This window comes from Nicotiana sylvestris, chromosome 6, assembly GCF_000393655.2.
Source record: "Nicotiana sylvestris chromosome 6, ASM39365v2, whole genome shotgun sequence".
Classification (NCBI taxonomy): Eukaryota; Viridiplantae; Streptophyta; class Magnoliopsida; order Solanales; family Solanaceae; genus Nicotiana; species Nicotiana sylvestris.
Genome location: NC_091062.1, coordinates 32,435,629 through 32,450,213, shown reverse-complemented (window position 1 = coordinate 32,450,213; position 14,585 = coordinate 32,435,629). Strand labels below are relative to the sequence as shown.

The 14,585-nt window shown below is 34.3% G+C and overlaps 1 long non-coding RNA gene across 2 annotated transcripts; it reads left to right on the top strand.

The window, feature by feature from the left end:
* The first annotated feature begins 3,900 nt into the window (after positions 1-3,900).
* On the top strand, positions 3,901-13,967 carry LOC138872079 (uncharacterized). 2 transcript variants are annotated; one of them, XR_011400500.1, is made up of 3 exons: positions 3,901-4,168; positions 5,089-5,147; positions 13,441-13,967. It is a non-coding gene; the product is annotated as an uncharacterized lncRNA (long non-coding RNA). The 2 variants fall into 2 exon arrangements; XR_011400501.1 differs by having other exon boundaries at positions 3,901-3,994; positions 13,441-13,966.
* Positions 13,968-14,585: the final 618 nt, after the last annotated feature.

Sequence of the window (14,585 nt, the reverse complement as noted above, 5' to 3'; positions counted from 1 at the left end):
CCTTTACTTGTTGAAACTTGTATTTATCATCTGAATCTCCCATCGTCTTTCACCATAAATGTGGATAGATATTCTTGACTTAAGGCTCTTTTTTCAAAAGCTCACCGAGTTCTTCTGACTCAACTCTTTCGCAGTCGCATTCAATCTCTTACCAACCATCTTTCTAAATGTAGGCATCGTCGTATTATGAATAAGATACAGTTTAGAAAATTTAGTTCTTACAATTGATCTCTACCACACTATCTAGAGTAAGAAGAAAGAGTGACAATCATAAATGTCCTGTAGCCTCTTGCTTATAAGTGGGTGCACGACACACCCATAAACAAGACTTTACTAGACACGGCTTGTAGACTCCCTAGGACAGAACTGCTCTGATACCACTTTTGTTATACTCCGAACCTGGGGGCGAGACCGGCACCCAGTGTCTCACTTATCCTTGTGTGCCAACTTGCAACTAAGGGACTCTGAACATATGATGTCATACCTTGGCCATGGGCCACACTGCAAGACAACTGCGAATGTTGACTAAACGTCAATATAAAACTGGGCTGACAAGGCCGTCATAATTATTACAGCTGACAAACCAACCAAATATACATATATAGCCTGCAATCCCAACATACTGCACTAACTGACAGGATATGTCTACAAGCCTCTACTGATGGATATACTGTGATCGGAACAACTCCCCAACCTACTCATAGCATATATACATATATATACAAGATGTACATAAGGCTCTAGACCCGGCAACTCCGAAAGGCATGGAGCTTACCGATCAAGCGGAACCCAGGCACACTTAATGAGGAGGCCTTTATGTCTGTCTGTCTGAACATGCACACATGAAATGCAATGCCCCCAGAAAAAGGGACGTTAGTACGAAATAATGTACCGAGTATGTAAGGTAATATACTGAAAGCTGAAACTGAACTGATAATATAATAACTACAAGTAGCTGGAAGTCAAAGATAATATGAAGATATGCTTACCTGCTGATACTAACTCAACTCTCTCAATATAGTAAGTAAAATAGTTGTCCGGCCCTATAAGGCTCGGTATATATATATATATATAACTGCTCTACCGTAGTAGGCGAGAGAGAGAGAGAGTATATGGAGAGAGAGAGGGGGGGGTGGCCCGTAGTAGGCTCGCTCATAGGCGTTCGACCATACTAGGCTTTGTATCTCGACCAACTGGGCTCGCTTATAGGCGCTCGGCCACAGTAGGATTGATATATAACTTACTATCTGATCAGAGGTTGCCCAATAGGGGTCTGCCCATCAATTATAGCTCGATGGTAATGAAAATACTTTAATATTGTATAGATAAACTCTTTGCTCTCTTGACTGGAAGAAGGAAATACTCAATTGAATACGAAGTCCCGATAAGGAGAATATTATCACTTACAAGACTAAGAAAATATACGTAAATTTCGAAATATGAATTTTTCTTTATGCCTCGTTATTAAACTCGTGTAATTACGAGATCATGCAAAATGAAGGAAGAACTTAGCCTTAACATACCTGGAGTAGGGAAAAATCAGTATAATATTCTTGAGAAAGATTACACTGTGCTCCCTTAGAGTTGCGAAATCACGTTGCTATTACGTAGTGTAACTTTGTATGAATTTTTTTGCTCAAAATCCACTGCTTTGCTAAATGCTAATTCACGTTCGTTTGTAAATTAGAAGTCTCGCAGTGAATAAGGTGATTCTTGAAATTCTTAGGTTTCACCCGTAAGCTTAAGCAAGTCTTTGGATCAAGATCAGTAGTGATAAAAGAGTTATCCATTTTCAAGACCAAACATATCTTTTAAGTTGTAATATTTTATATAGATTATTTCTAGTGCTTTAACCAAAGATTTCTCAAACTTTGCCACATTACCAAATGACATTATGGATCATTTATTAGGGGTGGGTGTGCTGCCACGTTGGGGAGTTAGTTCTTATTCATAATTAATTAATTAACTAGGTAATATTTCGCTACTCGATAACTAATCAATTACCCCTATAATTAAGAATTGTCTCAAATTACTTAATATTCTACTTATTTTTAATATACTTTATACATCATACTACCGTGGTCATATGGTACCTTGCATGGTACTAGTCCATAAGTGTTGGGTATTATAGCTCGAACCGTATTTTATTCCAACATGCCAAACTTGGACGAAAATTCGCTCTTTGACTTGCTTCCCCTCTCACCTTCACGAATTTACTCATCACTTATTTGAAATAACATAATTCTTATAATTTCCAAATAATCTTTTCCTTGGACTGATGTCAATTACCTTACGACAAATTCAACGTACAATACTACAGGATGCAACATCATCGTAATTTAATACTGCGAAGCGTAACATCATCGTAATGTAATACTGCAAGGCGTAATATCATCGTAATATAATACTACATGACTTATTATCGACGTAATATTGCGGGGCGTAACAATAAATAACCAGTCAGTTTCACTATTTATTTTTTAGGCAATGTACTTATATTAGTTATAATATACATATTATACATATATTACACATTCAATGTTTGAGTAGACAACTATTTATATTAAGTGGTGTTTGGCCATAAGAATTATGAAATTTCGGAAAAAAAATAAAGTGAAAATGATATTTGAAAATTAGAGTTGTGTTTGAAGATGAATACAATTTGGAGTTGTTTTTTTGAATTTTTGTGAGTGATCTGAAGTAAAGTTTGTAAAATATTTTTGAAGTTTTTTTAAATTTTCGAGATTGAATTTTAAGTGAAATTTGAATTTATCTGGCCAAACATTGGTTCCGATAAAAAGTAAAACATTTCTGGAAAAAAAAAAAGTTTTTCTCGGCCTATTCGGAGCAAAGCCACATTTTTTTGCTCTTGCCACTAGTTTCCCCATTCTCCCCATTGCCACCATATAGATCCATCCCTGTCTATCTGGGAAAATGGAGAAGTTTTATTTTGTGTCTCATATAATTTATACTAGTTGTATGAGGTTTATTTTTGTCTTACAAATTTGTGGACCTCAATCTTATACTTATGGGTTCACAGAAATTTAAATCCACAAAATTGTGAGACAAAAAAGTTGCCTCATACAATTAGTGTCAGTTGTACGAGACACAAAATAAAATCTTCCGGGAAAATGGGACAATGTTACTAACTGGAGCAGTACACTACTGATATTTGATATATAGTACTACTAGATTTGAAGTAGTACACTGATATTGTCACCAAAAGAAATTTGGCCTTCTTAGTTTTCATGGAATAGGAACACGACAATGTTAGTAGTACAAAGTCACCGACAAGAAATTTGATCTTATCATGTAATAGGGAGATCATGGTATTAGTAGTACGTCAATGTCACCAACAAGTAATTCCCAATGCCTTTACACATGATATTTTTATCATTGATATTTCATATTCGTTTCGAGGCTCCACTAATTAAAATTTGCATTGAAAAATCTCACTTCGAAGTAAAAGTATTCCCTACCAACAGTCACTTCATTCCCAAAATTTAAACTCGAGACCTGTAGTTAAAAATAAATAATTTTTAATTTTCTTTTTGGTAATATTTTGAAATTTGTGTTAACTTTTGTTAAACAATATAACAATAACAATTAGGTAATTGAGATTGGTGATATGACACCTCACTTTATTCATTAGCTCAACTCATATTACTAAATATGTTAACTTTTGTAAAACATTCAAGAAATATCTATAGTGGTTTTACAAAAGTTCAAGAAAATATTCTTTTGCTTTTTTTAAAAAGAAAAAAAAATATATACCATTCTGTTCAAATTATTTTACAAAAAGTGACTATCTATTGTGGTAAGGTACATTGATAGCCGCAAAAAGTCTTAATCATGGATTTATATATAAAGGTAATTCCTCTTTTAAGTCATTGTTTTGAAGAGAGAAAATTTTCTATTCGAAAACGGATGACTGTGCTTCTCATGAGGAGGTGATATAGCTAGACGTACCAGTAGTACAATATAATCAAACCATGTAAGTACGTACTTTCTGTTTTAGATTAAAGACTGTACCTCTAACATTTTGTATTCAATAAAAGGTATCAGATTTTGAGATAAATGAATACAAGTTAAAGTTTGAAAAGAGATTAAAAGAAGAATTGAAGAAGAAGAAGATGGTAGTCTGTTGGTGACTGAGGTCTCAAAATTGGTAGTACTATTTACTACTGTCTTTTTTATTTAGCGTAGTACTCTTATAATTGGCCTGGTATACACACACATTTTTTAGATTTTTCGTTTTTCTTTTGGCTTAATTATATGATAATTCATTTGTTGTTTTACATTATATTTGGTGTCTATTACACTTTACTACCACATATTCTGAGCCTTACTCAATGAGTTCAACTGAATATAATTTTTTTTTTCTTACTTTGAACTCATGTTTCAAATGTGCAATCGATTTTGTAAGAATTTAATTTAAAATTAAGATCCGACTCTACACACTGTAAACTGAAAATGGATACAGTCAGACCTCTCTATAACAACATCCCTATGTATAATAGTTATTCACTATAAAAATTAAGTTTTTTTCGGAACTAATTTTTATATTATGTGATAAGTCTATGTCTTTTATAACAATGTAACACTTCTTTATAGCAGTCAAAAAATATCGAAACAAATAAGATTGTTATAAAAAGGTTTGATTGTCGTTACAGTTTTGGAACCGCAGTTACCAACATACTATCAAATTTCTCAGCCTTAAATTTCCTCCCAGATCTGAGGAATATGTCCAGTGTTGAAGAGCAGATTTGAACACGTTTCTCCTCTCTCTCTAGCATGAATGAATTAATTCTCTTTTCTTTTGATTAATCAATGCTACTATTTTTTTCTTAATTTATGTAGCATACTTTTCATTTTTTTGCTGCTCTAAAAAAAATGTCATATCTCCTTATTTAAAAATAATTTAAGTTTTAACTTTTGATATTATCCATAATTAAAGTCATACAAATATCTATAGCTTATTACGTAACTACAAATTTCAAAAGTCTTTATTCCTTTTTAAACTTTATGTCAAGTCAAACACTTTCATTCTCTTCTTTGGATAATGGTTATGTTTTTATTAAACTGCAGTTGGACTTCTGTACCTAATAATTGTAAAGTTGTACAAGGGATGGCAAGCGATGTACGGGGTGAGTTCTATCTTAACCCGCAAAATTTTAATCCGTCTCGCCTTGTCTCGCATAGCTTTTTTAACTCGCATCCACCTGCCCCGCATCGTACCCCGCTTTCACCCGTCCCGTCCCACATAGCTCTTTTAACCCGTATCCACCTGCCCTGCATCGCACCGCACCCGCATCCACTTGCCCTGCTCTGCATAGCTCTTTTAACCCGCCCCGTCTCGCATCACATCCGCGTCCACCCGCCCCACCCCGCCCCGCCCCACCCCGCATAGCTCTAATTTTAGCTTACATTCACCCGCTCCGCCCTGCATCCACCTTCCCCGTCCCGCCCCGCAATTCTTTTTTTCTTTTCAATTTGTCTTATTTTTATTTTTGCTTATTAATTAAATGTCATTGTCAATCTCATTTTATTTCGGGTTATAAAAATGAGGGCTAACATGAGAAATTCTTCGATCAAATTTTAGATTTTTTATCTTCAAATGTCAAATATCTAGTTTTTTCACCGATTATATTTTAAAAAAGTATAATTTTATAATGAAAAGAAATATGCAATAGCAACATATGAAGCATGCAGTACGGCAAAAAAGCCAATCTTTCCATAATTATCGAGTACAATAAAAAGTTTAAGCTAAAAGTTTTCCACTGGGATGCGTTCAATTCCAAAACTGACACTCGATATACCAATTCTATAACTTCCAAAACCTGTGCAGAAGGTAGATAGTAACAACAAATTACAAAAGCTATTTACTAAATGGTTAATTTGTCAAAAAAAATTAAAGCATTTTGTTTATAATAGTAAGATCCTATTAGTTCATCCATCACAGATGAAGGAAATGTGAAATAAATTCCATAACAACAACCACAAGAACTTGAAAAACTGTAATGTCGTAAAAATTTAAACTCATACTCGCACCCGCAAAAATTAAATTTCATTTATTTTAACCCGCCTTGCACCGCCCCATACCCGCATGTGTATAAACCCGCCCGCCCCGCTTGTATGTCTAACCCCGCCCCGCACCGCCCCATTATATATACAGTATAATCTCAGAGATCAGACCAATCTCAACAGCTTCTAATTCTTGTTGTTTCTTTTAATTTTTCCTATCTTTGCAGTCTCTGCTCAGGGTCTATCAATTTCCTTCAAAGTTTTGTAAGCATAAACTTTAATTCATACCAGGATCTTGAACATGATAATCTTACATGTAATTGCCATAGAAAATATACCTGAAGCGGAATCCATTATCTTGAAGCGGAAGCGTTAATTCAAAAACTGGTTTCTCGCCCCTTGCCCTAACTTTTTGTTACCGCCGCCTTTACAGATGGAAGAGAAAATAAAAATACGGTAACCCTAATGGGTGGGGAGAAGACCAATTTATATAGGTTCTCACTTAATCCGGTACGTCCATCAAGTAACCGATTGGACGAATGAGATTTGATAATTAATTAAATATTAATTATGGGCCTTAGACCTATTGGGTCACACATACATAGGAAAATAATTTACATTCTCCCACTTGGCCCAATAATCACATAATATTAATATTTACTATAGGAACATTAGTTGCGCATAAACAAATCTCTTCTATAATGTCCATCATAAATACCATAATACGATAAACTACTAAATGTGAGTTATGGCGGTTATATATAATTTGTCTACATACTCCCTTCCATATACCACAACATTAGCAACTCATTGTACCAGGTCCATAAGCTATAAAATATTATGGTCCACAATAATATCTCATTGAGACTTATCCTGTAATATCTCAAAACAATAATGTGTACACCATTATGAGAAACAAGAAATCACTAATGTATATCAGAAACATATAAATGAGCTCAGAGTGTCAAAACATCATAAATACATCAGTCATAAATACAGCCAAGACCCATTATATGTACATGTTCTTTAAATATCTTTGGTTGTAAACCTTTCGTTAATGAATCTGCAATCATGAGATCAGTTCTAATATGCTCAAGTGACACTCTTTGTTTCTGAACTTCATTCTTGACGGTAAAGTACTTTAATTCCATATGTTTGGCACCTTTGGAGTACTTATCGTTCTTGGAGAAGAATACTACTGCAGAATTATCACAGTAAATTTTCAGCGGCTTGGTAATGGTGTCGACAACCTCAAGTCCTGAAATAAAGTTTCGCAGCCATAATGCATGAATTGTGGCTTCAAAACATGCCACAAATTCTGCTTCCATCGTGGATGTAGCAATAACAGACTGTTTGGCACTCTTCCACGATATTGCTCCTTCAGCTAATTGGAACAAATAACCAAACGTGGATTTTCTAGTGTCAATATATCCAGCGAAATCTGAATCCGAGTATCCAACAACTTCCAAATGCTTGGATCTCCTATACATGAGCATGTAATCCTTCGTTCCTTTCAGGTACCTCAAAACTTTCTTTGCAACTTTCCAATGATCAATTCCTGGGTTACTCTGATATCTTCCTAGCATTCCGACCGCAAAACTAATATCCGGTCTTGTGCAAGTATGAGCATACATCAGACTACTAACAATTGAAGAGTAAGGAATTGATTCCATTTCCTTTCGTTCTACATCATTCTTAGGGCATTGCATAAGACTAAATTTGTCCCCTTTTTGAATTGGAACAATTCCTGCTGAACAATTATTCATGTTGAATCTCTCTAGAATTCTTTCGATATAGCCTTTTTGAGACAATCCCAATAATCCTTGTGATCTATCACGGAATATTTCTATTCCTATCACATAAGATGCCTCACCCATATCTTTCATTTCAAAATTCCTAGAGAGAAAATCTTTAGTCTCACGCAATATGCCTAAATCATTAGCAGCAAGTAGAATATCATCAACATATAGGACTAAAAATATAAACTTGCTCCCACTGATTTTTTGGTATATACACCGATCAACGGTATTTTCCACAAATCCAAAAGATGTTATGGTATCATTAAACTTTATATACCATTGTCGTGAGGCTTGTTTAAGTCCATATATTGACTTCTTCAGTTTACACACCATTTGACCTTTTCCTTTAGTTTCGAAACCCTCTGGTTGGTCCATATAAACTTCTTCCTCGAGGTCTCCATTAAGAAAGGCAATTTTCATATCCATTTGGTGTAACTCTAAATCATAATGAGCCACCAAAGCCATAATAATTCTCAACGATTCTTTCTTTGAGACCGGCGAAAAGGTCTCTTTATAATCAATGCCTCCTTTCTGAGTATAACCCTTGGCAACAAGTCTGGCTTTGTATCTCTCAATATTGCCATTTGAATCGCGTTTGGTCTTAAAGACCCATCTACAGCCGATTCTCTTAGAACTTTCTGGCAATTCAACAAGATCCCAGACTTTATTGTATTCCATGGATTTTAACTCTTCCTTCATGGCATCAATCCATTTTTCAGACTCATTACTTTCTATGGCTTGTGAAAATGAAACCGGATCCTTATTAAGACCAATGTCAAAATCTGACTCTTGCAAATAAAACCACGTAATCATCCGAAATAGCTGATTTTCTAACTCTTTGAGATTTTCTTAATGGCATTTCTTGTGGTTCATTTGTGTCAGATATTTGTGAGTTAGTTTCTTCATGAAGTGTTTCATCCAAATGTTGCTCGGTATTGTCAAAGTGTTCTTCAACAATTGGAACAATATTTGGTATTTGTGTGGAAGTAGGCACATTTTTGGGTAATAGAATATTGACCCTCACCTCTTTACTTTCCACACTTTGCTTTTCAACACTCCCACTAACTTCACCATTCTCAATGAATCTTGCATTACCGGTTTCAACAATTCTCGAACTATGGTTTAGACAGTAAAACACATACCCTTTAGATTTCTCTGGGTAACCAATAAAGTAACCACTTACTATTCGAGAATCTAATTTCTTTTCTTGTGGATTATAAACTCTAGCTTCCGCTGGGCAACCCCAAACATGCAGGTGCCTTAAACTAGGTTTTCTTCCTGTCCATAGTTCAAAAGGGGTCTTTGGAACTGCCTTACTAGGAACCTTGTTTAATAAATATACAACGGTTTTAAGAGCATACATCCACAATGATTTGGGTAATGAGGAATTACTTATCATGCTCTTAACCATATCCATAAGTGTTCGATTGCGCCTTTCTGCAACACCATTTTGTTGAGGTGTTCCTGACATAGTATACTGTGTACATATGCCACGTTCCTCGAGGAACTTTGCAAATGGACCTGGACATTGTCCTGATTCATTATATTTTCCATAATATTCACCATCTCTATCTGACCTAATGATTTTCACCTTTTTATCTAATTGCCTTTCAACCCCATTAACAAACACTTTGAGAGCATCTGCTGCTTGAGATTTTTCTTTCAGCAAATAGATGTATCCATAACGTGAAAAATCATCGATAAAAGTGATAAAATATTTCTCTACACCAAAAGATGGAACATCAAAAGGTCCACAAATATCGGTGTGTATAATTTCAAGAAGCTGGGTGCTTCTTGTGGCACCTTTCTTACTATGCTTGGTTTGCTTTCCCTTAATGCAATCCAAACATATAGTAAGATCAGTAAAATTTAGATTCGGAAGAATCTCATTTTTTACTAATCTTTCTAACCTTTCTTTGGATATATGACCTAAACGTCTATGCCACAAGTAAGCAGAACTTTCATCTAGTGAACTACGTTTAATTCCAACATTATGTTGAACACTAAGAAGGGATTCAGAAAAACCAATATCGAGTTGCAATTTATATAAACCATCACTGAGAAAGCCAGAACCATAAAAAATAGCATTCTTATATAAATTGAAACATCCATTTCCAAACTTTAAATCAAATCCAGAAACATCAAGTCTTGAAAGAGAAATCAAATTCCTAGAAACTGAAGGTACATAAAGAGTCTGTAATAGATCAAGGTGACGTCCAGTCTCCATGATCAAACGATAAGTCCCTATGCCTTCAATTGGAGCCTTCATACGATTTCCCATGAACAAGAAATCCTTATTTGGATTTGTAGTTTGGATCGTAAGGAATCCCTGCAACGTAGTAGATACATGAGCAGTTGCACCAGAATCAAGCCACCAAGTATTATTAGGAACTTCTACTAAATTTGATTCGAAACATACAAAAGCACTAATTGTACCTTTCTTTTCGAACCAAGCTTTACGTTTCAGGCAATCTTTCTGATAGTGTCCTTCCTTGTTACAGAAACGACACGTATCTGCCTTATGTTCCTTGTTAGCATCCTGTTGAGCTTTAGCAGGTGCTTTCTTCTTCTTGAACTTGTTGGCCTTCACTTTAAGTCCTTTACCAAGCTCCTTGACCCATGAGGTTAATTGAATGATTCCCTTGTTTCTTAAGTCTCGACTCCTCCTGAGTAAGCATACTGGACAATTCACTAACATTCCACTTATCCTTAATAGTGTTATAGTTAATTTGAAAAGGTCCATACTCAGGAGGTAACGAGTTCAGAATAAACTAAACCAAGAAGGAGTCATCCACTTTCATCCTCAAGGTCTGAAGTCTTGCTGCAATGTTAGTCATCTCGATGATATGATTTTGCATACTACGCGACCCATCAAACTTCATGGTCGTGAGTTTAGCCATTAGTGTACCAGCGAGAGACTTATCTGCAGAACGAAAACGTTCTTCCACAAACGTCAGTTATTCCCTGGCACTTTCTGTTTGTGGAATAGTACTCTTAATGTTGTTGGCAATATTCATTCGCATAAACATAAGGCTTAGCCTGTTAGAGCATTCCCATGCTTTATGGAAAGACTTCTCATCCGCACAGCTCGAATCAGTAATGACAGCGGGCTTATCATTCAGCAGAGCCAAGTCAAGATCCATCACACCTAAGTGGAACTGGACTTGTTCACGCCATTCAGAGAAGTTCAATCCATTGAACATAGTAATAGACGAAGCAAGCGAATGAAAAGGAATAGCTGCAAAATAGATAATACATGCTCACAAATCAATATGGATTCAACAAAACAGTTAAAGCATATCGCAATTCTCCTTTGGGTAGATACTATGACACACTATCATAATTTAAATGCCATTTAGTCTTAATAGGTAATTAAATATTTTTAACCAAATATATATGTCATCTTTGGACAGACAATATATATTTGACTAAGAATATTAATTTACCTCATCATATTCACTATTCATAGAATAATTGATGCACCTTTGGGTAAATCCTTAAGTTCTAGCAATAATGAAAATTAATTTATCCACTATTTTTAAATTATAGGCATTTCATTAATTTCATGGATAAACTATAATTTTATGTATGCATATTTCTAAACATACTAGTTTGGTCACTTTGGCGACTAACAAACTATATAAACATAAATGCACACATAAAATAAATATCAGAATATTTTAAACAATATAGTTTGATCACTTTAGTGACTAACAAACTACATAAACATTAATCACATACATAAAATAGATAATAAATGGTTTCACCAACTTAATAGCCCAAAACAAATTATTCATGTTTCATCAAATTCTTGCACATTAACGCAACTTCTGACACCAAACTTGTTCTATACTGGAAAAATATTTTCAAGCCACTTTTGGAGAATAATAACAAACATCAAGTTTTAACCAATTAAAACAGTGAACAACAATGGATGATATTGGTTTGGACTTTTAGATCAACGAAAATTAGTCCAAATTCACTTATATACTAAAGACACGGAATTATAAACCTTTAGTGTTCAAACCTCAAATCTGTTCAACTATAGTAAAATATTGTCAAAAGTTAAAGACATGATTCTGTAATTAATGATAGCACATGATTTTTGAAGCGGTTCATGAATATGAAAAAATTCGTTTGCGAAGATTATCAATTCAAAAATCCAGGCTCTGATACCACATGTAAGCATAAACTTTAATTCATATCAGGATCTTGAACATGATAATCTTACATGTAATTGCCATAGAAAACATACCTGAAGCAGAATCCATTATCTTGAAGCGGAAGCGTTAATTCAAAAACTGGTTTCTCGCCCCTTGCCCTAACTTTTTGTTACCGCCGCCTTTAGAGATGGAAGAGAAAATAAAAATACGGTAACCCTAATGGGTGGGGAGAGGACCAATTTATAGAGGTTCTCACTTAATCCGGTACATCCATCAAGTAACCGATCGGACGGATGAGATTTGATAATTAATTAAATATTAATTATGGGCCTTAGACCTATTGGGTCACACATACATAGGAAAATAATTTACAAGTTTGACCAAAAATCTATACTCATTTTATTTTTCTTATAATAGTCCTTATGTGCTCCAGTTCGTAATTAACTAAAGAGCCACACTCTTTCACAAACAGCAATAAGAAAGTGGATAGGGCGAAAGCAATTTATTTTTCGAGTAACACGCCATAAGTTCATTGACCATCGAGTTATAAACTAAATCCGATATATTTTCTCCCTAAACAAAAAATTTTCTCATATTAGGAAAATGGAAAATGATCTCTATTCTCTACCGAGTATCGACTAAAGAATCTCTTTGACCCCATTTAAAGCTTCAACGTAACTGATTATATATATGTACATATATATTATCTTAAAATAAAAGAGAGCATTATATTCCTATATATTTTACACCAAAAATTGGATGTTTTCAGTCTTATTCGCCCGAATCCCATCTTTTTTTTTTTTTGAATAAATTAAAAGAATGTAATTAGGGAAGTATATTGGGTTGTTGTATACTGGGTTACACTAGGTTGTTGTTGTTGTTGTAATTAGGGAAGTATAACTAAACTGAAAGTACCAAAGAAGTTGAGGAAAGCCGAGAGAAATAGAATGAAAAGACAATTTAGACAAGCAGTCTATTCCACTGTTATATATATTGCACGCCATCAAGAAGTAATTAAGAAAAAGCTAGCAGCAATATGCACAAAAGTTTTTATGTTAAGAACATATTTGATCTTCTTCTGCGTAAAGGGTAAAAAGGTTGTCGAAAGAAGGCAACTCTAATTTCAGCAAGTTATCCAACTTGAATGACATTCCCCTTCCTAAAGTAGGATTATTAGACTTGAACTTGGACATTTTCACACCAGAATTTTGAACTGAAGTAGCTGCTGCTGCTGCATCCTTTCCAGTTAGTTTCTGCACTACTGTTTTGAAACTTCTAGCATCAGTCTCTATATATTCTGTGTTTATTATCACCACCTTCACCTGATCTCTGCCATTTCTTCCTCTTGACATGTCTTTGTGTTTCCTTAGTTCTTTCGACAATTGTATTTCTGAATTAGTAAATATCAAATATCGAATACTTAATAATATTTCCTTTGAATATTTTGGGAGAAGATGATTTCTTGGATAAATGGAAAGGGAGAAGTGCTGGTGTTATATAATTGAGGATAAGATTTATATGTAGTACATATTTATAGTAGGAGGAGGGCTGGCAAAAAGATTGACAAGATGGATATATTAAGGACGAGTTGACCGTCGTAATCAATCAAGCAGTCTAGAATGACCAGAGATGGAGTCAAAGAAAGCAAATTGAGTTAAATATTCATTGCTCCCTTGGCTCTGCACATTACACGAAGTTGCATTGGTTTCATTGAACCAACTTGTCCACATGCATGCTAGCGAGCTTTCTCTAATAAGGAACTAGTAGTATGTTTTAGCTAAGTTTTGGAGATAAATTTGATTGAAATTTGAGAAAAAAAGTTTTTGAAGTTAAGTTGAAAAATAATTTTTGAAAGTTGAAATTGTGTTTGGACATGTATATTATTTGAAATTATAGTTGAAGTTTTATGAGTGGAAGAAAAAATTTCACCCAAAAACTGTCCTAAACAAGATTTTAGGAACTTGAAAAAAACTCTCAAGTTTTTTTCATAAACTGATTGTATTTCATGAACAAATCTATGGTCAAACGGGAGCTTAATGTACGTACCTCCAACGTTTCTAGTATGGGATCGGTAGGAGTTTCTTTACTCTTAATGAGACCACTCAAATTTGAATCCTAAGAATGAAAAAGAAAATATGATAGGAAGTATTCCTCTTTTAATAGGCCTTACGCGATATAAATCTGGATTAATCGAAGCCCCAACAAACACCGAACGAAAAGCAAAAAAAATTAGTGTACATGTTGCACCTCCAAATGGTAATAGAGAAGTTTTTGGTTTTCTACCTGATTTCTGGTACTCGCATCGATGATAATAGAGAAGTTTTTGGTAATAGAGAAGTTATTAAACCAATTAGAAATTTTATCAAATCTAAACTAGTAACTTTTAACCACCTCTATCTCTAAACGATAAGTTTTCTCTTATATCAAAAAGCTAAATTCAATATTTATCATATACATAAGAAAATTGTTTTTGATCTATTTGCACAAGTGTAATTGTGTGATGAATCATAGTTTTACCCTTGATTAAACCAACTATTTTTGTGAATAAGCTTAATTAGATAATATTTTTATAGTACTAAATTTAGATTGAATTCTGGAA